Raw genomic sequence first — 26070 nt, 5'->3', positions numbered from 1 at the left:
CACTGGATTCTTTTGCCATTTCCTTCTCTACTTCATTTTACAAATTAGGAACTGAAGCAAACCATGTTAAGTGACTTTCCCAGGGTGCCACCACTATTAAGTGTCTAATGCCACATGAGTTTTCATGACTTCAGGCCTAGAGCTCCATCCACTGCACCACTCATATAAATGTTATCTATTATTAATATCTATGGAGAGAACTTTTCTAGCTGAAAAAATATTTGGAAAAAATGTGAGTGTCCATCAAGTGAGGAAAAGCTTAATGAAGCAGCGTACTATAAGAAATAACAACTATGAGGAATTCAGAGAAGTGGAGAAAGAATGGTATAAACTGGTGAAGAGGCAAGTCATCAGAATCAGCACAATACAAGCAATCACTACAGCCTTGCAAATAAAAAGCTTAAAATTATCTCATTAATTGTAATGCTTATTCTTGGTCCAGGAGAAAAATGATGAGAATGTACAACCTCTTCTCCAAAAAGAGATGAACTAAGGGATCTAGAATATTTCAGATTGCTGTCAGATATGATATGTTAATTTACTTTGTTTAAACTTTTTTTAATATTAGAAAGGAGAGGGAGCAGCTGGGTAGCTCAGTGGATTGAGAGCCAGGCCTAGAAATGGGAGGTCCTGGGCTCAAATCTGACCTCAGACACTTCCTAGATGTGTGACCCTGGGCAAGTCCCTTAACCCCCATTGCCTAGCCCTTACCACTCTTCTACCTTAGAATCAATATTGATTCTAAGACAGAAGGTAAGGGTTTAAAAAAAATACTTCTTCAAAAAAAAAACTTAAAAAAATACAAATCTTCAATCAATTCAGAAATAAAAACCAAGAGGTAAGCCCCTCTTCACTAATAGTAGTTCTACTTAAGGATTATTTATGAAAACAATTAAACCAATTCAGTTTGGATGCAAAGATCCTTGGTTCAAATCCTATCCTTGTCACATGCTATCTAGATTAACCAGAGCAAGTCACATCCACTGTCTTGCCTCAGTTTCCTCAATTGTAAAATCACAATGTGAAGTGACCAGATAATCAAATGGTAAGCAGTTCTTGCAATCAAGGAGCTTTTGCCTTCCAGCTCTAAATCTATGCTCTTATGAGATTTCCAATTGATCTGTGATTCCATCAATGAGATGCTGTTTGATTCTTATCCATGTTCTTTGAGAGATGCTCCACAGCTGACCAAGCCTACTTCCCTTTCCAGCCCTACATTTCTTTAAAAGGGGAGTGATGTGGTACAATGCAGTGTTGGACTTGGATCCAGGAGGACCTGAGTTCAAATGCAGTCTTACTCGCTTAGAGTTACTAGCTATGTGACCCTGGGCAAGTTATTTAACTGTCTTTGACTCAGTTTCCTGGGAATAATAATAGTAACCACTTTCCAGAGTTGTTGGGAATATAAAATAAAATAATATGTAATATGTACAAACCTTAAAACACTATATAAATGGAACTGTTATTATTACTATTATTATTAATAATTATTGTTGTGTCTTTTACAGTCATTGGAAATGTGCTCCAGCCTACTTGTACCCACCATGTAGCTAGCTCCCTTTGAGTTTCCATAAACTTCAACTTCTTGGAAATTAAGAAGCTCCAAATTCTCAATCATCCAGCACCATCAGAACATTTGAATTGAAAAATTGCTTCTTTTAAAAAAAAACTGTTATCTTCCATCTCAGAATCAAAACTTTGTATTGGTTCCAAGGCAGATGAGAGGTAAGGGCTAGGCAATGGGAGTTAAGGGACTTGCCCAAGGTCACACAGCTGGGAAGCGTCTGAGGCCAGATTTAAACCTAGGACCTCCCATATCTTTTTCTGGCTCTCAATCCACTGAGTCACCGAGCTGCCCCCAAAAACTGCTTCTTAAAAAGAAGCTAGTAAGCAGCTTGAGAGTCTTAAAAGTCCTGCCCTTTCTCAAATACAGTTTTGCATTCTGTCTTCTCCTTACTGAGTACTGGGCTATATTTCCTTTTATAGACCCATTTACACATCAAGGCCCTTTTAATACACAAGCTATCTTTAAAAGAGGAATAAAAGTATGCACTGTAGTACCTTTAAGCATTTGCTCAATGCCTGATATGAGAACATAGGTTGGTTGGCTGTCATCTCTTATATAGAAGAGGATCACTAGGTAATGCCTTTTGAATTGTACATAAAATGGTTTCAAGTGAGGCAGAACTGCACAAATTCCTCTCTTTCAGAGTCATCTAAGTCTGCCACACACTCTACAATCCTATGACCCTGACTTATCATTTTGTGATAGTCTTTTTTTTTATTCAAATCTATTTTACTTTCCCAAATACATGTAATAATTTTAACATACATTTTCCAAAATTATAAGATCCAAATTATCCCCCTTCTTTTTTCCCTCCCCCTCGCAGAGATGGTAAGTAATTTGATCTGGGTTCTACAAGTAATGCAAAACAGACTTCCATATTAATCTTTGTCATAAGAGAATACCCATATAAGACCAAATAGAACCCCAAAAAACATCATCAATATACTCATGTGAAAAATCTGCATTCTGACTCCAAAAGTTCTTTGTCCTGGATTATTGTATTGCTGAGAGTGGCTCTCTTTCACAACTGACCATCGCAAAATATTGCTGTTAATGTGTGCAATGTTCTCCCAGTTCTGCTTATTTCGTCCTGCACAAATAATAGAGTTTTAGCACTGGCTGCCCCCATGCCTTGAATCCTGTCCTTTCTCACCTCTGCTTCAAAATCCTTTGAGGCATAGCTTACTATCCACCTGCTTCAAGAGGCATTTCCTGGTCTCTCTCTCTCTCTCTCTCTCTCTCTCTCTCTCTCTCTCTCTCTCTCTCTCTCTCTCTCTCTCAATCCACTTGAACCTTTCTTATTTTTTTTTATTTTCTGTCTTAGAATCAAAATTAAGTATTGGTTCCAAGGCAGAAGAATGGTAAGAGCTAGGCAGTTGGGGTTAAGTGACTTGCCCAAGGTCACACAGCTAAGACCTGTCTGAGGTCAAATTAGAACCCAGATTCTCCTGACTCCAGGCCTGGCACTCTATCTGCTGAGCCACCTACCTTCCCCTTCCCAATTACATTTTAATCTGGTTCACTGGCACTTAAGAGTGTGGTTTATGGCACCACATGTTTGACACTTTTGCTTGACAACATCAAGTGGGGAAACTGAATGGCTAGCCAGGCAACCTTGGACGTACCCAGGTCTGATAAAGTGCAGAAATTCCAAATTCCTTTCCCTGCTTTCTTTACATTCCTTTATTAACAAAGCTCCATGGCTGTCAGATTTGCACAGCAAAAGGAACACAAATGCTCAACAAGATTTTCAAGAGGTGGGTTATCTGGCTGAATGTCATAGCTGCTAGGAAAGCAACAGCAGGGTCACTGCAAACATGAACAAGTGGAAGCTTGCTCCCTTTATGTCGCAACCAGCGTTAAGCTTCTTTGACCAACTCCAGGCCTCCAATAAGGCTAGTTTTTCATTTTTGCTAAGCAGTGATAGACTGTAGGATTTTTTAAAAGACAAAATCCCTGCACTTTAAAATAGTCCTATATGCATGGCTAATGATCCTAGATAGGACAGATGGAGAAGAGTTCTTTCTAGAGGAAAAAAAAAAGAAATAAAGCAGATTTGTACAGAGAGGAAGGTTTCATTCTTGACTCTCCATTCATTTATTATGACCTTGTAAAAGTCATTTGATCCCTTGGTGTCTTGACCTACAATATTAGAGAAAATCCTGTAAGTGAGGTAACATGGAGATAATGACACAAGAATGAGATAATGCTTTTCTAAAAATAATAATAGTCATATCTTTAAAATGCTTTAATATTGGGCAAGAGCTTTCTCTGTGTTATCTCACTTGATCTTTACAATCCTGTTAGGTAACTGCTTCCTCATCTATATTTTATAAATGAGCAAAATGAGGCCAGAGAAGGTTAAATGATTTATTTTCCCAGGGCACATAAGTATTAAGTGTATAAAGAAAGATTTGGGGGGCAGTACCAAGCCTGGAATGGAAAGAACCTCTATCGATTCAAATCTGGCCTCAGACACTTCCTAGCTGTGTGACCCTAGACAAGTCACTTAACTATATTTGCCCATGGGGGAAAAAAGAAAGATTTGAACTCACATCTTTCCAACTACACAGGCAGAACTCTATCTCCTATGCCATCTATTGCAATAAGCCTTTCTGGTCTCCTCATCCACTTAAGTCTTATCCTTTAAGCTATCTTTAAGATTACTTTTCTTCTACTCTCTACACATACACTTATCTTGTACACAGGTAGCACCACTTATTTACATGTTGTCTCCTCCATTCGTAGGTATGCTTCTGGAGTGAAAGTACTTGGGCAAACAGGGCAAGAGATAGGAACTAAGTCCAGGTCTACCCTGCTTTGAAACTTCCACAAGGTCTTAGCCATATGCAAGGATCGAAGGCATCACTCTCTCAGTCGTACACCACCAGCCCCTTATCAAGTTCAGCTCAATGTTGCACTTGTAAGGGTGATATTAGAAAATGATTTATATTATATTATATATTTATAATAAATTTATTTTTACACTCTTTGTGGATACCAAGGAAAAGGTATGAAACAAAGTGAAGGTGAGCAATGGCATTAAGAGAGCTACCCTTCTCCCACAGTGTGGTCATGCATTCAAAGCATTTCAGGGAAAAAATAGCTGTCAATTCTTTCGCAAATATCATACAAGCAACTATCAATCAAAACAAATTTCTGCATTGGACATTTTCAAAAAGGAATGTCTCATTCTGCCTGTTTGTCCATCATTTCTCTATCATGAAGTGGGCTGTCTTTTCCTTCTTAGGTCCTCCGGAATGATGCTCAACCGTTTCATTAATCAGAGCTCTTAAGTCTTTCAAAAATGTTTTCATAATTCTGAGATTAAAGAATAAAATTATTCTCCTGTATCAACTTATTTCACTCAACGAAAGTACATTCAAGTCTCCCCAGTTCTCTCTTTGAAACCATCACTTTCCTAATTTCTCATAACAGAATAGCATTGCCTTGCATTCAAATTCCCTAATTTATTCAGCCTACTTGCTGTTCTGGGAGTTGGAAACTTCAATACTATTTCGTGTTCTGCCACTAACTAGCCATGTGACCTTAACTAAAATACAATTGGGGCCTCGGTTTTATAATTCATAAAATGGAGGAGTTTGAGTAGATGAACTCAAAGGTTCATTCCAGTTCTAACATTTTTTGATTTTTGAATTCTAGGGGGAAAAGGTTATATAAAATTGTAAAATGCAAGAATAATGTGAAGAGTTATTTTTCATAAGTATACTTACAGAGAAAATTCTTATTCAAGACATAGAAGTGATCATAAAACACAAAGTAAATAATTTTGATAATGTACAATATAATCACATTTGCATAAGCAAAATTAATGGCGTCAAAGTACTAGAGAAAATGTCTAATGGAGAAAATATTCAAATCAAATATCACTGATGTCCAAGATATATAGGGAGTAGATAGAAATACATAAGATGCAGGGCTATTTCCCAATAAACAAATGGTAAAGAGATATGAGTAATTTTAAAGGGAAGAAATGCAAGTTACAAACAACTACATGAAAACATAACTTCAAGGCTTAAATAGTATATAACACAAATTATAGCAACTAAAATTTTTTTAGCAAGACCACTCGATTCAATTTAGAACAGCAGTGATTATAAGTTTTACATTAATATAGCAACAATTTAACAATGACTGTTGGATGGGCTACCCCCATGCAATTATCAAAATGAACCACTCTCTTGATCTCTAATTAGAACTATAAGCAGATATTTCAATTCAAAATCACTGAATCAATAATTTTTTTAAACCCTTACCTTCCGTGTAGGAGTCTATACTGTGTATTGGCTCCAAGGCAGAAAAGTGATAAGAGCTAGGCAATGGGGGTCAAGTGACTTGCCCAGGCTCACACAGCTGGGAAGTGTCTGAGGCCAGATTTGAACCTAGGACCTCCCATCTCTAGGCCTGGCTCTCAATCCACTGAGCCACTCAGCTGCCTCCTGAATCAATAACTTTTAATAAGTGCTTACTGAATGCCAAACAATGGAGATACCAAAAGAAAAATTAGGCTATGCCCTCAAATAGCACATACTCTACTAAAGGAAACTAGTACATATAGGCATATATAAAATAAACACCAATAATAAAGGAGAATGTTTGAGTTAAGATACTAATATCAGCACTCATAACCTAAAAATTGTCAAAGATGACCAAAATGCAAACAATTTTGGAGGCACTGTGGCAATATGGGCAAATTAACATATTGTTAGAGCTGTGAATTAGAACAACTCTTCCAATTATCAATTTGGAATTATGAAAGAAAAATGACTAAAAGAGGAAGAAATAAATTACCTTAACAACCCCATATCAGAAAAAGAAATTGAACAAGCCATCAAATAACTCCCTAAGAAAAAATCCCCAGGTCCAGATGGATTCACAAATGAATTCTATCAAACATTCAAAGAAAAATTAATCCCAATATTAAACAAACTATTTGACAGAATAAGCAAAGAAGGAGTTCTACCAAATTCATTTTATGACACAAACATGGTACTGATCCCAAAGCCAGGCAGGTCAAAAACAGAGAAAGAAAACTACAGACCAATCTCCTTAATGAATATAGATGCAAAAATCTTAAATAGGATACTAGCAAAAAGACTCCAGCAAGTCATCTCAAGGGTTATCCACTATGACCAGGCAGGATTCCTACCAGGAATGCAAAGATGGTTCAATATTAGGAAAACCATCCACATAATTGACCGTATTAACAAGCAAACTGACAAAAATCACATGATTATCTCAATTGATGCAGAAAAAGCCTTTGATAAAATACAACACCCATTCCTATTGAAAACACTAGAAAGTATAGGAATAGAAGGGCCTTTCCTAAAAATAATAAACAGTATATATTTAAAACCATCATCAAACATCATCTGCAATGGGGATAAACTAGAAGCCTTCACAATAAGATCAGGAGTAAAACAAGAATGCCCATTATCACTTCTATTATTTAACATTGTACTAGAAACACTAGCAGTAGCAATTAGAGAAGAAAAAGAAATTGAAGATATTAAAATTGGCAATGAGGAGACCAAGCTATCACTCTTTGTGGGTGATATGATGGTTTACTTAAGGAATCCTAGAGAATCAACCAAAAAGTTACTCAAAATAATCAACAACTTTAGCAAAGTTGCAGGATACAAAATAAACCTACATAAGTCATCAGCATTTCTATATAATTCCAACACAGCTCAGCAGCAAGAACTAGAAAGAGAAATCCCATTCAAAATTACCTTAGACAAAATAAAATACTTAGGAATCTATCTGCAGAGACAAACACAGGAACTATATGAACACAACTACAAAACACTTTCCACACAACTAAAACTAGACTTGAACAATTGGAAGAACATTAACTGCTCGTGGGTAGGAAGAGCTAACATAATAAAAATGACAATCCTACCCAAATTAATCTACTTATTTAGTGCCATACCCATTGAACTACCAAAAAACTTCTTTACTGAATTAGGAAAAAACCATAACTAAGTTCATTTGGAAGAACAAAAGATCAAGGATATCCAGGAAAATCATGAAAAAAAAATGCAAAGGAAGGAGGACTTGCAGTCCCAGATCTCAAACTATACTATAAAGCAGTGGTTATCAAAACAATTTGGTACTGGCTAAGAGACAGAAAGGAGCATCAGTGGAATAGACTTGGCGTAAATGATCTCAGCATGACAGTTTATGACAAACCCAAAGACCCCACTTTTGGGACAAAAATCCACTATTCGAAAAAAACTGCTGGGAAAATTGGAAGACAATGTGGGAGAGATTAGGTTTGGATCAACACCTCACACCCTACACCAAGATAAATTCAAAATGGGTGAATGACCTGAATATAAAGAAGGAAACTATAAGTAAATTAGGTGAACACAGAATAATATACATGTCAGACCTTTGGGAAGGGAGAGGCTTTAAAACCAAGCAAGACTTAGAAAGAGTCACAAAATGCAAAATAAATAATCTGGAATACATCAAATTAAAAAGGTTTTGTACAAACAAAACCAATGTAACTAAAATCAGAAGGGAAGCAACAAATTGGGAAACAATCTTCATAAAAACCTCTGACAAAGGTTTAATTACTCAAATTTACAAAGAGCTAAATCAATTGTACAAAAAATCAAGCCATTCTCCAACTGATAAATGGGCAAGGGACATGAACAGGCAGTTCTCAGCCAAAGAAATCGAAACTATTAATAAGCACATGAAAAAGTGCTCTACATCTCTTATAATCAGAGAGATGCAAATCAAAAAAACTCTGAGGTATCACCTCACACCTAGCAGATTGGCTAACATGACAGCTATGGAAAGTAATGAATGCTGGAGGGGATGTGGCAAAGTAGGGACACTAATTCATTGTTGGTGGAGTTGTGAATTGATCCAACCATTCTGGAGGGCAATTTGGAACTATGCCCAAAGGGCGATAAAAGACTGTCTGCCCTTTGATCCAGCCAGAGCACTGCTGGGTTTGTACCCCATGGAGATAATAAGGAAAAAAACTTGTACAAGAATATTCATAGCTGCACTCTTTGTGGTGGCCAAAAATTGGAAAATATGGGGATACCCTTCAATTGGGGAAAGGCTGAACAAATTGTGGTATCTGTTGGTGATGGAATGCTATTGTGCTCAAAGGAATAATAAAGTGGAGGAATTCCATAGAGACTGGAACAACCTCCAGAAAGTGATGCAGAGCGAAAGGAGCAGAACCAGGAAAACATTATACACAGAGACTGATACATTGTGGTACAATCGAAGGTGATGGACTTCTCCATTAGTGTCAATGCAATGTCCCTGAACAATCTGCAGGGATCTAAAAAACACTATCCACAAGCAGAGGATAAACTGTGGGAGTAAAAACACCGATGAAAAGCAACTTCTTGACTACAGGGGTTGAGGTGATATGACTAAGTAGAGACTCTAAATGAACACTCTAATGCAAATACCAACAACTTGGAAATGGGTTCGAATCAAAGACAAATGTGATACCCAGTGGAATCGCGTGTCAGCTGTGGGAGAGGTGGGGGGGGGGGTGGAAAAGAAAATGATCTTTGTTTCCAATGAATAATGTTTGGAAATGACCAAATAAAATAATGTTGAAAGAAAGAAAGAAAGAAAGAAAGAAAGAAAGAAAGAAAGAAAGAAAGAAAGAAAGAAAGAAAGAAAGAAAGAAAGAAAGAAAGAAAGAAAGAAAGAAAGAAAGAAAGAAAGAAAGAAAGAAAGAAAGAAAGAAAAAAGAAAGAAAGAAAAGAGAAAAAGAAAAATGACTAATTACTCATACCCTTTAACTCATCGAGCCCGCTACTGGGCACATAACTCCAGGAATCAAAGGGTCCCTGGATAATATCAAATTTTATATAGCAGTACTCCTCGCAAAAAAAAAATTGGAAACAAAGTGAATGCCTATTTTTTGGAGAGTGACTGAGATAACTTTGGTAATGGAATTTAATGGAATAATATTCTCCAATAGGGAAATATGAATATAGGGAGTTCAGAGCAATGTGAGAGATTTTAATGAATTTTTGTAAAGATAAGTAGAACCAAAAAAAACCCCCAAAACACGTGACTCCTACAATGTAAACAAAGAGATTACCCAAAAAAGGTAGAATGCTGAATAACTGGGAAGAAAAATTCAGAGATCAGATGAAAAAACACACCTCTCCTTCCTGATGGCTAAGAGGAGAAAGACCTAGAGCATGATACCTGTTTTCTATGTTTGTTAGATACTTGAATTTTTTGTTTTACTGTTTTTCTTTGTTATGAGGGAGGGTTCATTCTGTGGGGAGAGCAAAAAATATTTCCAGTAATGACTGTAACAGGAAATCAAAAGGCAACAAAACCTTAAAAAACAAAAAAAGAAGATAGGCCATATGTTTGGAGTTGAAAGGTGGCTTATTTTTTCTATTAAAAGTTTTATTTCTTAAATTTACTTAAATGTGCAAATACTACTGCTCCCAATAGAATATAGAACTCTTTAAATAAGCAGCTTATTTCATTTTGGTCTTTGTATTCCCCAAGAACCTTGTATAGTACCTGTCATGTATGAAGTACTTCAATAAATGCTTATTGATTCTTTAAGCAAGCAAACCCCTCCACCCACTGGTATCAACAATGTAACACCTTCCTCAATAGTCTCTTTCCAGTATTTGGTGGCTACTTACAGGCAGGCAGTTCTACTTAGTATCTACCTCTAAATTCCTTTTGCTGCAACCTTAATTCATTTCATCTTTTCCTTGTCTCTTTGGATCAAAGCTCACCATCATTCATATCTCTAAATACCTTGAGAATTCTCTTGAATTCATATCTCTGAATATCTTGGAATATCTCTGAACTCTTGAGATTCCACTTCATCAGCCCAATTTTTTTAGCCTATGCTCTTCCAACCAATTTATTTCATTTCCCACTTAATCTCCAAAGAAATGAAGAGAGTTCAAATCATAAATAAAAGCAATTAAATTGTGAGGAGACTGTATCTCTGTTATTTCACCTTGTCAAGAAATTACCACCTTCTCCACTTGTTATATTTTGAACAGAACAGGGCAAGAACACACACACACACACACACACAGAGTCACACACTCGCTTTTTATTGCCTCTGTCCCCACTTACCCTGGATCTCTTCAGCTACCCTGCTTACAGCAGTCACCGAGTCTGTTAAGTGCTCTTGTAACATTATTACAAGGAGAGGTAGGCCCTGGGTCACCTTAATGAGGCAGCAGATTACATCTGATGGTCTCCATCTGAAAATTAGTACAGCCCAGAAGCATAAAGTCACCCTTCCTCGCTTTGCCCTCAGACAACAACAGCCTTTGTGTGCACCTGACTGAAAGAGAGCTGCTTCCTTTCTAGTGCTAATAAGCCCAACAGAAAACCCACAGGAATAAGAGTGGGTACACATTCCATGGGAAAAGCCTGGCTCTTAACTCCCAGTGGCAATCGTCCAAAGGAAGGGAGAGCATATCACCATGGCTGCTAAACTGCCATGTCCCTCTCTCTTCTCTCTCAGCTGTCTCCCTTTCTTTGTCTCTGTCCTTTCTCTCTCATCTCTATCTCTCTCTGTGTCTCTCTGCTTCTCTCTCTGTCTCTGTCTCTGTTTTTGTCTCTGTCTCTGTCTCTCCCTGTCTGTCTCTCTCTGTCTCTGTCTCTGTCTGTCGCTCTCTCTCTCTCTCTCTCTCTCTCTCTCTCTCTCTCTCTCTCTCTCTCTCTCTCTCCACTGAGGACTCAGGGCCACTTACCTTTTAGAAAATGGCAAACACTTGTGATTTTGAAAGACCTTTCAGGAGAGGATGTCAAAGAATTTACAAACAAATCAAGTAGGCAACATTCCTTATGGAGGTAACAGGAATGCAGTTGGTCACACTTTGCTCTTTCCATTCACACCTATGGATAAAGAAAGCAATCACCAGCATTAGAATTTTTATCCTTCCTTCCTTCCTTTCTTCCTTCCTTCCTTCCTTGCTTCCTTCCTTCCTTTCTTCCTTCCTTCCTTCCTTCCTTCCTTCCTTCCTTCCTTCTTTCCTTCCTTCCTTCCCTCCCTCCCTTCCTTCATTCTTTCCACAGTCCATGAATGTAGAATCAGAGTTAATCATAAACGCTAACTATAAAGAGGAGGACTGACTATCCCAAATGGCAGATAATCCCCAAATCATTCATGTTTGGCTTTGATAAGCATTCTCTGACAAGTTCACCATCCACCATCATTTTTGGTTTAGCCTAATGATAAAATACTTTTATCTTGCCTGAACACACAGTCTGATCAAACCAGTTCACTGCTCTATGAATAGCGTGTTAGTATGCCTATCTTTTCACAGCTCCTCCAACATTAATTGGTTCAGTTTTTGTCATTTTCTCCCAATTTTCAGTCTATGAAGAGAGGAAAGAACTATGGGGATACACCAAGATTCTGGTCTAGCCACCTTCAATCTCTACACTTTCTTGGTGACTTCATCAGCTCTCACAGGTTCAATTACCATTAATCTACAAATGATCACCAGAACTTTATGTTTCCTGTTTTCCCACTGAGCTACAGTCCCACATTAGCTATTACCTACAAGACATTCCAAATCAGATGTCTCTTAGTCATCTTTAACTAAACTTAACAAAACTTGAACTCCTTATCTTCCCCCCAAAAGTCACCCTGCTTCTACACCCATGGAAGTACCATCAGCCTTCTAGTCACTGCTGACTCTGTACTTTCTCTCATCCTTCATATATAATCAGTTGTTTCTAAATTTTATTGATTCCACTTCCACAGCATCTCCTGAATTCATCCATCATGCAAGTTCAGTATCACGTCACATTTTACCTAGACTTATAAAATCAACCTAATTTGCTACTCTTCCTCAAATCTCCTCTTCAAGCCATCCTCCATATGGCTGATTATAAGGACTATAGTAACCTACTAAAAGAAAAACTCTGGGAAAGTTCAAAATCCCATGGAAACCCTGTTAAAGTAAAGTAGGGAATATCTCCGAATCACTTCTCCTTCCAACAGGGAGTCTTGAGTAGCATTTACCCTCCAAATACTTGAGAGTCTTCCCTACCCACCACTAGCATAAATCAACACTGGTGCCCACATTTGTAAGTGCTTCTCATTCCTCTAAATGCTAGGTCCCTATATGAACCCTATAAAAACTCCAGACTTTACTAATTTGAGAAGAGTGCCCCATTCTCTCCAGATCTTTGATGGGCCAGATCTATTGGCACCATCTTCCCTGAGAGTCCAACATGTCTCATGTTGGGCCTCTCAAGTTTGTCTTCTTATGCCTTACTCCCCTATGTGTATTCTTCAATGTGGCTACACTGGCTACCATGCTATTCCTCAAACAGGACATTCTATGTCTTATCTCTGAGCATTTTCTCTAATTATCCCCATGCCTAGAATGTTCTCCATCTTCAATGCCACCTACTAGATTCCTTGGCTTCCTTCAACTCCCAACTAAAATTCCATCTTTTACAAGAAGTCTTTTCTAGTTCCTCTTAATTCTAGTGCCTTATCTCTCTTATTTCCTATTTATCCTATATTGAGCTTGTTTATTATACATGTTTGTTTGCTTATTGTCCCCTTTAACTGATTTTATTTATTTATTTTTAAACTTTTACCTTCTGACTTAGTATCAATTTTAAGACAGAAAAGTGGCAAAAAGGCTAAGAAATTGGGATTAGGTGATTTGCCCAGGGTCACACAGTTAAAAAGTGTCTGAGGTCACATTTGAACCCAGGTCCTCCTGACTCCAGGCCTGTCACTCTATCCACTGTGCTACCTAATTGTCCTACTTTACATTTTAAACTCCTTGTGGACAAGGATTGTCTTCTGCCCTTTTTTCAAGCTAGTAAACACTTAGCACATAGTAGTCATTTCATAAATGTTTATTAACTGAATCCACAAAACTGCCTTGCTTTAGGGTCTTATCATATGTTCCCTGTTTCTTTGAATGGGACTTTGATATTCCAGACCTTCCTAAGCCTGCATTAAGACTCTACCAAAATGATAGGCTTAAAGTACAGATATGAATTGTTACTCCCCCTCTTGATGGCAGTGGTTCCCTGTCATCTCTAGAATCAAATCTAATGGCCTGTTTCATATGTGAAGTCTGTGACAATCCTTTTCCAATCCTCATTTCCATTTTTATTTTACATTTCACTCTTTCACATATTCTTCAGTCTAGGCAAAAAGACCTTCTTATTGTTTCTCACATGATATCGCAGTTCCCATCTCCATGTCTTTGAACAGGCTGGACCATAGTCCCTCCTCACTTTTGCCTCTTTCTCGACCCTCCCCCAGGTTATCAGTGCTCACTCATCACCATGAATTTACCTTGTATATGTTTATTTGGGCACATGCTGTTCACTCCTATAAACTATAAGTTCCTTAAGGAAGGAGAATATTTCATTCTTGTCACTGTTTTCCTAGCACAGTGCCTATTATACGGTAGGAATTTAACAAATGATTGTTGATTAATTAATGAAAATCAAATACCTAAATACCATAAAGAATATGAACAAATTTTCCAAAAGAAATACAAATTATGAGTCATCATATGGAAAAATTCTTCACATCAAAAATAATAAAAGCAAATTAAAACTACTCTGACCTTTCACCTCATATACATACTGACAAAGATGATAAAACAGGGAGCCAGTCAGTGTTAGAGGGGCTGCTGGAAGCCAATAACACTAATATACTATTAGGAGAACTGGGAATTGGCCCAACCACTCTGGAATATAATCTGGAATTGCATGGCAAAAGTTACCAAAGTGTTCATCCCTTTGACCTCATCTCACTCCAAGGAAATAGAATGCAAAAAGAAAGTTCTCATATGTATAAAAATATTCATAGCAGCAATTTTAGAGTAGTAAAACTCACTGAAATCAAGTGGGTACCCTTCGATAGTGGAATGGTTGAACAAATTGTAGTATATGAATGTAACAGAATGTAACTGTGCCATAAGAGATGACAAATGAGGAATGCAAATATAAAATGGATGGAAAGGAAGCATTTATCATTGCCTACTGGAAGACAGGAAATGTGAAGATTTGTGGGAATTGATATAAAGTAGGCAGAATCAGAAGAACCATATGCAATGATGAATACAAGAATGTAAATAAAAACAACACAAAAAGGCATCTGAATTCAGAATAAATGCAATGACCACTATATTCATAATTCAGATGACCATGAACATGGAAATAGCTGGGTTGTGAGGTGGAGGAGGAGAGGAAGAATATAAAGGGAAATGTAATATAAAAATATAGTCATTAATAGGAATTTTAAAAAATTAGAATTCTATGGGTGATTATACAATCATTCATAATCAGAAATCACCTATACATAATGTATACAAATACCTGCCTCAGTTTCACCCTATAAAAATAGCTGGCATTTATATAGCACTTTAAGGTTTTCAAAGCCTTTTACAAAAACTATCTCATTTTCTCTTCACAATAGCCATGGGAGATAGATGCTGTTAGTATATCCATTTCCCAGAAACAGAATTTGAGATAGACCTAGGTCAAGCAAGTTGCCCTGGATTGTACAAGCTAGGTAGTATCTAGGTCTCCATTTGAATTCAGGACTTCCTGACTCCAGGTCCAATGTTATATCTGCCTACATATTGTATTCGTATTAATGGTTAAAAATAAAAACTAGCTTCTCAAGGAATAACTTGTTTCATATGTGAAACCCTTCACAATCCTATTCTAGTCCTCATGACCCATTTAGAAGAAACAACATTACTACCTTATATTATAGTAGAGATTCTTAACTTTTTTTAAAAAAATGGTATTTTGATGAATTTGTATATAGTTGGCTATAATCTCATATAGGTTTAAGTATTTAAAAATATTCTGATAAAAGGATCCAAATAGGCTTCACCACACTGCCAAAGGGGTCTTTGGCAAAGGGTTAACAAAGGTTAAAACCCCATAATTTAAGGCATGCTTTAAACCTATGACAAAAGGTGTTCCATTGGAAAAGGAAATGGCAAACCACTTCAATGTCTTTGCCAAGAATTGCCCCATGTATAATACTAATATGTTAAAAGATATAACATCAGAAGATGAGTCTGACAGGTCAATAGTTATCCAACTCACTGAGATAGTGGAGGACAGAAGAGCCTGATCTGCTATGGCCCACAGGGTTTACAAAGAGTCAAACACAACTGAACAACAATTAATCTGAACAACAATTAATCTCTAATTTGCTAATCTCTTCTGATCCTTTCAGGATGGTCAAGAAAAGCTTTACTAGCCACATTTTGATCCCAGAGATGAGGCAACAGAGTCAAGGAGGTTAAATGAATTGTCCAGAAAGAAGCAGCAGAAGTCATGTAGCTGGACTTAACACCCTACACTCTTGATCCCATGTTCTTTCCATTCCATCATAGGAGTCAGAAACCTTGAACATCCATTATTTACCTGCAATGGTTTAAAATATTTGGTGGATTTGTTTCCTTCTAAGATGAGTAGCTAAAGTAATATCCTACTCATTTGTGATCATTCTTGCTGACTTAAAGGATTCACTTTCCCAGGAATAAAACAATAGGCCAAGATCAACTGAAGCTGAATCATATCAGCAAGCTTTTAATTAATCATTTATACTATATGCTAGGTACTGTGTAAAGCACTAAGGGTACAAAAATATTCATGGCAACTTTTTCTGTAATGGCAAAAAATCCTTAAAAACTAACAGGAATTCTAGGAATTCACGAACAGTTGAGTAAATTGTATTATATGAATATGATGGAGAACTTTTGTGCTACCAGAAATGAGAAAATAGATTATTTCACAAAGATTTAGAAAGACTTAAATGAACTGATGCAGGCTGAACTAAGAGAGCCAGAAAAATAATTTGGACTAAAACACACACACACATATATAAATGAGCAATATTGAGTACTTTGATAAACTGATTAAGAAGGAAATTAACAGAACCAGGAGAACAATTTATAAAAGGACAACACTGTAAAAACTATGATCAATGCAATAACCATTCATTATTCCAGAGGGGTCAGTAATGAAACAATAAAACATGTTCTTCCTTACAGGAAATAGAGGGATTCAGGGTACAGATTGAGATATTGAGGGAATCTGTTTTGCCTGATTATCTGTATGTGTTATAAAAAAAATCTCTTTTTTTTTAAAGTAGGGGATGGGAGGGAGACAAATAAATTTCTATTTTTTTAAAAAATAGACAGTCCCTAAAGAGATAATAATGAAAAATGTTTGTACAAAAATATTCATAGCTGCACTCTTTATGGTAGCAAAAAAATTAGAAAATGAGGGGGTGGTGCTTGATTGGTGAATGTCAGAACAAATTGTGGTATATGATGGTGATGGAATACTACTGTGCTGTAAGGAATGTTGAACTGGAAGATTCCTATATGAACTGGAAGAATCTCTAGGAACTGATGCAGAGTAAAATGAGCAGAACCAAGAGAACATTATATACAGAAAGTGAAACATTGTGGAACAATACAATGTAATGGTCTTTGCCAATACAAGACAATCCCAAGGGACTTATGAGAAAGAACGCTATCCACATTGAGAGAAAGAACTATGAGAGTAGAAACACAGAAGAAAAACAAATGACTTAATGTCTGTTCATGTGGATATATGATTTGGGGCTTTGGTTTTAAAAGATTGCTTTACTGCAAAAATGAAAAATATGGAAATAGGTATAAGTGATAACATTTGCATAACCCAGTGGAAGTGCTTATTGGATCCTGGAGGGGGCAGGGAAGAGGGGAGAAAAAGAAGATGAAATATGTAAACATAGACAGAATGTGGGATATTGCTGGTATAAAATGTTGCATGCACTTTCAGTTGGGCAGCTAGGTGACACAGTGTATATTGTCAGGCCCAGAGTCAGGACAACTCTTCCTGAGTTCAGATCTGACCTCAGACACTTATTAGCTGCATAACCCTGGGCAAGTCACCCAACCCTATTGGCCTCAGTTTCCTCATCTGCTACATGAACTGGAGAAGGAAATGGCAAAGCACTCTAGTATCCTTGCCAAGAAAACTCCAAAAGGGATCACAAAGGGTAGGACATAACTGAAAAATGACTGAAAAATAACAATAGTTGAAATCACTTATTAGTTTTACTTGAATGTTTTAGTTTGTTAGACAAGACCTTTCTCAGAGTGGGAATGAGCTATAAACGTTTGTAATGTGAAAAAAGAAATATATCAATAAAACATTAAAAAAAATTTTTTTAAGTCAGTCTTTATCTTCAAAGAGCTTACATTGTAATGGAGGAGGCAATCCACATATTTTCTGAACTAGGAGAAACTTGATAAAGAGATCTCTCAGTTTATTTCATGCCATTTTTATCTCAATTTTATTTCCAATTCCTATTAACAAAGCTTTTCTCATCAAGCTCTCAAGCCTGCTGGGGAAATTTTGTTTTACAGAATCCAGAGGGAACAACGATGAGCTCAGTTTAAAAACAACAACAAAAAAAGATTGGGCATGCAACAGTTTCAAAATTTACTGTTAATTTTTCAATGTTTGTTTTCTACCAGATTTTTACCTCTAATTCAGTCTCCACTTAATGTTCTGGCCTGCAAACACAATAAAATCTTTCATTAAAATATCTATTAGATAGCAGCAATAATGAAAATAAAGCTTAGTAGCATAAAATGGGATAGCTCATGTAATCATTTCCATCTGGGAAAGTGATGTTCTAAAAGTTAATCAGCAAATAAGCCATTAATGCCTCAGCATCTCTCAGTGCCCAAGATCCTCTTCAGTTGTAAGTTAAAGCAGCTCTAGAAGCTACATTAACTCTGTCCATCAGTCAAGTACAGCAATAACAAATTATGCAGTGACCTCGTAGCATTTAAGAGTCAGTCTAGTTCACAAGTGTGTTTAACTTACAACTGGCAAGTACAGTTGATCAGTCTCATTTGTGAAGTCAGAAGGGCATCACGGTACAGTAGTGGATAGAGTGTTGGACTGCAAGTCAGGAAGGCTCGGGTTCAACTCCCAAATCTGACACTTACAGGGTGCCAATTTGTAAGAAGAAGATGATCTTGTCTGTAAAACATATCTCACTGTATTGCTGTGAGATCAAAATGAGATTCTTTCTGTAAAGTGCCTTGCAAATTTTAAAGTACCAGATGAATGTCATTATTAGAAAATCCATCTTTGGCATACAGTTTCTCCATGTTGAATGCCAACAAAGATCAGATCAATAGAACTTAGGTTTAAAGAAATTAAGATGCAAGTGCTTTGCCTTTCCATACTCTTTAAGTATAATCAAAGGACAAGATGTAACGGAATGACTAACTGAAGTTAAATTGAATTTATTGCCTACTATACGCTAAGCAATGAGGCTACAAAAATAAAAACGAGAAAATCTGTTTCCTCAAAATGATTATGCTGATATAACTACTCTCCTCAACAATCTGTCAGTAAAAATCATTAATTACCTATTAGGCACTAAGTACCTTATATACTAAGCACTGGAGATACATAGACAGGTAAGAGGCAGTTCTTGCCTTCAAGGAACTCACAGCTTAATGGAGGAGACAACATGGAAGATATAGGACACACTGGAAATAATCAATAGAACAAGGGTGTTGGAGGCAAATACTAGGGGAAAAGGGAGAGAAATAGTCTTCTGCTATATTGTTACTCCATCCACAAGTGAGAACCTTTGATTTCTAGAGAAGAACCCAAAATGGAGCTCTATAAAAAAGCTGATTATGGAAGCAAGGCACACAAACACACACACAATAGAGCTCACTTCTAGAATTGTCTGAAGTCAACGCCAACACTTTGGTTGTTGAATTGTTTCAGTTGTATCTGACTCTCCCTGACCCCGTTTGGGATTTTCTTGGTAAAGACACTAGAGTGTTATGCCATTTCCTTCTTCAGCTCGTTTTAGAGATGAGAAAACTGAGGCAAACAAAGTGGAGTGATTTTTCCTAGGATCACACTGCTAAGAAGTTTCTGAGGCTGGGTTTAAACCCAAGTCTTCATGACTCCAGGCCTGATTCTCTATCCATGGAGCCACTTAGCTGCCCTACGCATATACTACCTACAAACAACTTTTGCCATGGCTATCCCATATATAATCTGAAATATTTCAGGAGGCAGAGGGGTAGAGACAGTCTCAAAAGATGCCATTGCACAGGGGCAGCTAGGTGATTCAGTGGATTGACAACCAGGACTAGACACAGGAGGTTCTGGGTTCAAATCTAGCCTCAAACACTTCCTAGCTGTGTGATCCTGAGCAAGGCATTTAAATGCCATTGCCTAGCCCATAGAGTGATTCTGCCTTGGAACCCATACACAGTATCGATTCTAAGATGGAAAGTAAGGGTTTGTTTGTTTTTTTTTAAAGATACCACTGTTCCAAATCTACCCCCAACCAAGTCTTTTATTTCAAAAGAGCACTATCCAATGACTTAAATTCTAGACAAAATACAAGTCTGCATTTATATACTCTCTCCTTTTCACCTATTTTTCCTGTTGAATTGTTTCCTCTGATTATAAATACCTAAGAAAACTTGAGTACTGACAATTGGAGCCTTTTTCTCTTTTAATAAATAAAATATTTAGATACATATATAAATAATAATAAAATTAAAGAAATAAATCAAATAAAAAACAAATTGGAAGACTGTATCTATACAAGAAGAACCACAAGGAGAGAGCCAACTCAGTCTTCTTAATTTAGATAACTGATCATCATCTACTAACTCAACACTGGCTTCTCACCAGGACCTCCACATAACTCTTAGCATTGAACCACAACATGCTGGCAAGAATAGCCTCCCTACCAACCTCCCTCCTCTGCCCTACCATTTCCCCCAAATCAAGGAGGGACTACGTCTCAGTCCCAGTCAACATAAATCCAGGTAATCTGCTTTGGTGATGACAATTAATCTTCAACAATTAAGTTGCATCCGCAGAGTCAGGTACTGTATCTTTTTTAAGACAAACCCTCTGAAGCTATAGTATCTTATACAATAAACACTTCTCCATGGAATTTTGTTCAGTATTTCCAAAAAAAAAAGCACGTTTTTATCCAAAATACAAAACTTGAGGGGAGAAGTCTATCTACAAGGACCTTGATAGGAATGTCACATTTATTACTATAGAGCTTTTGTGAGGGATTATTTTCAACTCCCTGTATTGTTTGATTGTTTTAAAATAAAAAAGAAATTTAAAACCCAACTAATCACATCAGTTTTATTCCTTTACTTTCTTTTGATTTCCAAAGTAATGCTATTATAGATTCCCTGGAGTGGAATCTCTCCACAATTAGAAAGACAACTAGAACTGCATAGCATAGATTCTGTAAAAGAAAAAGTACATTTTCATTAAAGAATTTCAATTGATCAAGATTACTTTGCTTTTGTTATTTATTTATTTTCAGTCATGTCTGACTCTTCATGACTCCTCTGGAGGTTTCCTTGGCAAAGATACTAGAGTGATTTGCCATTTCCTTTTCCAGTTCACTTTAGGGAAGAAGAAACTGAGGCAAACAGTTTAGTAACTTGCCCAGGATCATACCACTAGTAGTAAGTCACTGAGACTGCATTTGAACTCAGATCTTCCTGACACCAGGGCTAAGCATTCTATCCACTTTACCATGGAGCTGCCCAAAATGAACTTTTATAATGGATGAGATAGAATCAGCAAGACATGAACCTTTATGCATGAGATAAAAAAGACCTTCAATATGAGGCAGTATACATTGGAAAGAACACTAATTTGCACTCAAAAAAAATGGTATCTAGTCCCAAATTTGCCAATTATTGGACATGTGATTTTACACATCATTTGACCCCACGTGGGCTTCAGTTTCCCAAGAATCTGGGTTCAACTGATAATTCTAATGATTATTCCTTGTGTGATTTTTCCTCATCTGTAAAATAAGAGAAGGCTGGTCCAGATGGATTCTGAAGTGCTAAATCTATACTCATATGATCTTGCGACCAAGCCATTTCAAACATTCCTTGCAGGTGCAGATCTTTTGAGCCTATATTAGTAGGACCCATGTTACATTATTGACTGGTCAAGTCAACACAGAAAGAGATTTGTAAAGAGTAAGTAAAGAAACGGCAGGCTTTCAGATGTATAGAACTGCTATTGGTTTAATGGCATTGTATCTTAGCCTAAATGAAAAGGAAACAGCTCTGGTGCATGGGATCAGATAAGCTGCTGGGAGACCTTAATTAGAAGCACGGGCATTCCGTCTCTGAGTTCACTACCACAGTACTCTTTACTAAATGGCCTGCCAAGGAGCAATGAAGCCAAGCGCTGGCAATTCTCTCAACAAGCTGGGGAGAATGGAAGGCTAATTTAATGGGGTAAGGCCAAGTGCAGTTAACAAGCTGCACATCTGTAAGAGGAAAATAAGTTGTCCCGAGTCATTAGCAGTAAGTCTCCCCTCAAAGGAGCTCTAAGGGAGTCAGAGAGCTCTTTCTGTTCTCAGTTTCCAAGCCTGATGCTAACAAGTCAGGACATTCTGAGTGCTACAGAAGGAAAATTGCCAGGAACTGGTCTACTTCCAGAACCCCTGGGGTTGGGGGGAGGGAGGAAAGGGAATAAGTGTTTATATAGCACTCTGTGCCAGGCACTTTATTAAGCACTTTTTACAAATATTACCTCAATTGATCCAACTATTCTGGGAGATAGGTGCTATTATTATCATCCTCATTTTATAGTGAGGAAAACTGAAGGAAATGGATTAAGTGACTTGCCCAGGTCACACAGCTAGGAAGTATCTGAAGTCAAATTTGAACTCAGGTCTTCTTGTCTCAGGCCCAGTGCCTTATTCACTGTATCACCAACCACTTTTAGAAACTTCAAAATCCCAATAGTGAAGTTAGACACACATTTTCCTTTTTTTGAAATTATTATATCTTATTTGAACATTCTTTTTTATTTTTTTATTTGAACATTCATTTTTAAAAATTGTGAGTTCCTAATTCTCTCCCTCCCCTAGATCTTTTTCCACCCACTGAGAAGGCAAGTGATAACAGTGTCAATTCTACATGTGAAGTCAGGCAAAATATATTCCAATATTAGCCATGTTGCCAAAAAAAAAAGCAAGAAAACTAAAGTAAGTGAAAAAAGGTGTCAATCAGATTCATCAGTTCTCTTTCTGGAGGTAGATAGTATTTTTCCTCTTTTGGAATTTAAATATTTATTTGCAAATAATTTAAATCATGAGATCTACACGTAACCTCTTCTCTTATGAAAAGAAATGCAAAGACTTTCAAGTACTTAATTGATTACTAATTTGCCCAGTGTCTCTAAGCTATGCCAGTTCTTAAAAATATAGAAAGCCCAATAGTCTGATTCATGGTACTGCAATGGTCACTCTTTATATTCTAGTCTCAAGTTAGTCAAGGAATCCCTCCTAACTACTGTTAAGTCTTCAGTAATGGGGCATCTTCAAGGATTCCCTAAGGAAGTGGATCTTTTCTTTTCATGGTGGGGTTCAGAGTATATTTTTTTAAAACCCTTACCTTCCATCTTAGAATTAATGCTGTATATTGGTTCTAAGACAGAAGAGCGATAAGGGCTAGGCAACAGGAGTTAAGTGACTTGCCCAGCATCACACAGCTAGGAAGTGGCTGAGGCCAGATGTGAAACTAAGACCTCCCATCTCTAGGCCTGGCTCTCAATCCACTGAGCCACCTCAATGCCCCTCAGAGTACATTTTAGGAGACCCACAATGGCTTCAGTGAGACTGAGGTCAGACTCCCCCCTCTCCCACCCCAAGTATCAGGATCCCTAAACCCTATAATACAGTTGACTCACAAAAGGCTCAATAGTGCCAATTTTGTTGGAACAGATCATTCCCTTGTCATCTATAAATGACAGGTTCCTGGCCAGGGATATAGTGCCCCATAGAAATACTAGTAAGACTATATTTACCTACTGACTCATAAATCTAATCAAAAGTGCCTTAAACTTAAAAGGACAGTGGAGGAGAAAACATCCTGTATAAACCCACCAAGATAAATGCCCCAGAGAGTGGTTATAAAGTAGGAAGAACAGTAATGGATAAGAATCAGAGACACAGACGGGAGATAAGATTAGGTAAAAACCAATAACTTCAAATGCTTATACACAAATGCTCAAAATTTAGGCAACAAGCCACATGAACTGCAGGTTCTAATGCAAAGGGACAAATCTGTATCCTAGATATTGCTGGGACAGTGGAATAAAAGACATAAAGTAAAGCTTTGGAAGGACACACCTTATCCAAGAAAAACAAGACAGGCAAAAAGGGAAGTGGAAGGGGGTAGGATAATATTTATTGTATGTTAAGAAGATAGGCTCAGGACCATGTGAGTTAAGATCAAGAATGAAACAAAGGCAATTTGGTCACCAGGGAACACTATGGACCATTAGACAGGAAGAAGCAACAAATGCTAGATAAGCATAATATTAATAAATATAGATATGTTCATGGTAATTAAATGCAGGTTAATTTGGAAGATAAGGAACTAGTATTTGTATAGATGAGGAAAGGCTTCATGAGGAATATAGTGTCAGAGCTGTATCTTTAGGGAAGAGAGTGACCAGTGATGGAAAAATTCAATTATTTGGAAATGTCCATGAGCTTTCTCTCCCCAAAGGAGAGCTAGTAACTTTTTTACTTGCCCAACAATTTTATTCTTCAAAAGACAGAAGAAACAACAAGGAGAACTTCTATTCTGAGTTTCATAAATGGGTAGAAATGTGTCACTAGAGTTGAGATGATGGGAGCTTTGGGAGGAAAGGATTATATTTTCTTAAAATTTGTAGTGGATGAGAAGCATGCACTCCAAATCTTGAGAAGACAGATAAATTAAAAAATGGGTAAAATTTCAGGGATTCGTTTCACATCATTTTTTTGTATTGGGTGACCAAATAAGATACATATTCCTTAATGAATGAGATATTCTAATAGGCTGAGATGTTCCAAACATGCTCTGAGTTCCAGGATTCCTCTAATGACCAGCTATGACCTCACTCATCAATGTTGTCTTGAGAGTTCACAGAAAAAAAAAATGAGGAATCCTTTATGTTCTATAGCCACAGAGTTTTGGCTAGAGTTTCTCTAGTTGAGAATAAAAGAGTAGGAGTCATGACATAGGGACAGTGGCCTGGATGACTTCCATGATGTGTGGAATTTCAAGCCCCCAAGAGAGTCCAATGCATGCATAAGTGCTCTAAATATATGCCGGAGACTGGTCTTTACAAACATTCAAGTTCAGTATGTTCAGTATGAAGAGAGAGGGAGGAGGAGGAGGAGGAGAGAGAGAAGAGAGAGAGAGAGAGAGAGAGAGAGAGAGAGAGAGAGAGAGAGAGAGAGAGAGAGAGAGAGAGAGAGAGAGAGAGAGAGAGAGTGCTGCAATACACGATAAGATTTGTTGGCTTCAACAAAGAATACAAATAAGTTCACTTTATAGATGAATTATTACAATTTTGAGGGACAGTCTGGATAGAAATTCAAAACATCCATTTTGAAATAACTAGGGCTAAGTATATCACATTATCTATTGGACAGAAGACTTGTAGAAAAAAATTTTTTTAAGTTCCAATTGTCCTTCAATTTGGATCATCTTGATCCCATACAACTTTACTAATATCAATAGTCTTTTAGCTGCTGCTCTAGAGATTGAAAGGCTAGAAACTAAAGGATTTGTGAGTTTAAATATTAGACTTTTATCTCTACCTACTGAATAATTTTATAGCCCAACCAACGTGACCTGTGATGTTCCAGGCAATTTTTCAACTCAATGATGCTACTTGGCATCATATTATATCACCTGGAATAATATATCTCTTCATCTTATTGTTCTGCTGCATCTTCGGTCTTAAAATAAAATGTAGTAAGCTTCATATTTACAATGAAATATCTAGAGTCATATATCTATCTACTGATTATATGTAGACCAAAGAATAAAAACAGCTTTTTAAAATGATATTTTGAAATTAATGAACATAGATTATGTTTGTGACTAATTTGCTATTGGTATGAAGGGGGGGGGGGGTGAAAGAATGCTATCTTCCCATACCCTCTAGTTCCCTCTTTTGGAAAATATTTAGACCAATAATTATTTCAGGTCTGAAGTCCTTTTGTGCTGATCAGAATAAAATAAATCTTGCCAAGCCTTAATCAATGTTCTAGTCTGAAATCTTTAACTGCCTTATTCAGAGGCCTAAGTAGGGCCTAAAAATCACAATTCTGTAATGATAGAATTAGGATGGTGACCAGACAAAGGCAGGAGGCCCTCTGATTATTCCAATTAAAAGCAGTACTTCTTTTCTCTCCTTGCCTGAATCGGTTTAGGGAAATAATTCTCCAAGTAATGTTATTACTGTTCTGTTTGATGAATCCAAAACTATCACCTCAACTTTGTACCCTTCTTTAATCTTTCTTTAAAAGTTGGTCTTTGTTCTTGAACCTATGAATTATCAGGAGAAATTGGTTTGGGTCAAAGAGATTTTCAAAAGCAAGATGGAGCTCC

General features: G+C 37.0%; 1 protein-coding gene across 5 annotated transcripts in view; it reads right to left on the bottom strand.

The window, feature by feature from the left end:
* Positions 1–26070, bottom strand: part of LYPD6B (LY6/PLAUR domain containing 6B) — a 261748-nt gene that overhangs the window by 134629 nt on the left and 101049 nt on the right. For 4 of the 5 annotated variants that reach the window (XM_007494140.3, XM_007494146.3, XM_007494142.3 and 1 more), the window contains exon 3: positions 11320–11464. The exons of the other annotated variant lie outside the window; for it this stretch is intronic. The gene's annotated coding sequence lies outside the window, so the exon portion shown is untranslated. The remainder of the gene's footprint in view (positions 1–11319; positions 11465–26070) is intronic. 5 annotated transcript variants of the gene reach the window in all.

The sequence above is a fragment of the Monodelphis domestica genome, chromosome 4 (assembly GCF_027887165.1).
Source record: "Monodelphis domestica isolate mMonDom1 chromosome 4, mMonDom1.pri, whole genome shotgun sequence".
In the NCBI taxonomy this organism is placed as follows: domain Eukaryota; kingdom Metazoa; phylum Chordata; class Mammalia; order Didelphimorphia; family Didelphidae; genus Monodelphis; species Monodelphis domestica.
Note: the sequence above shows the minus strand (reverse complement) of the source record. Positions and strands in the feature narration are given on the sequence as shown.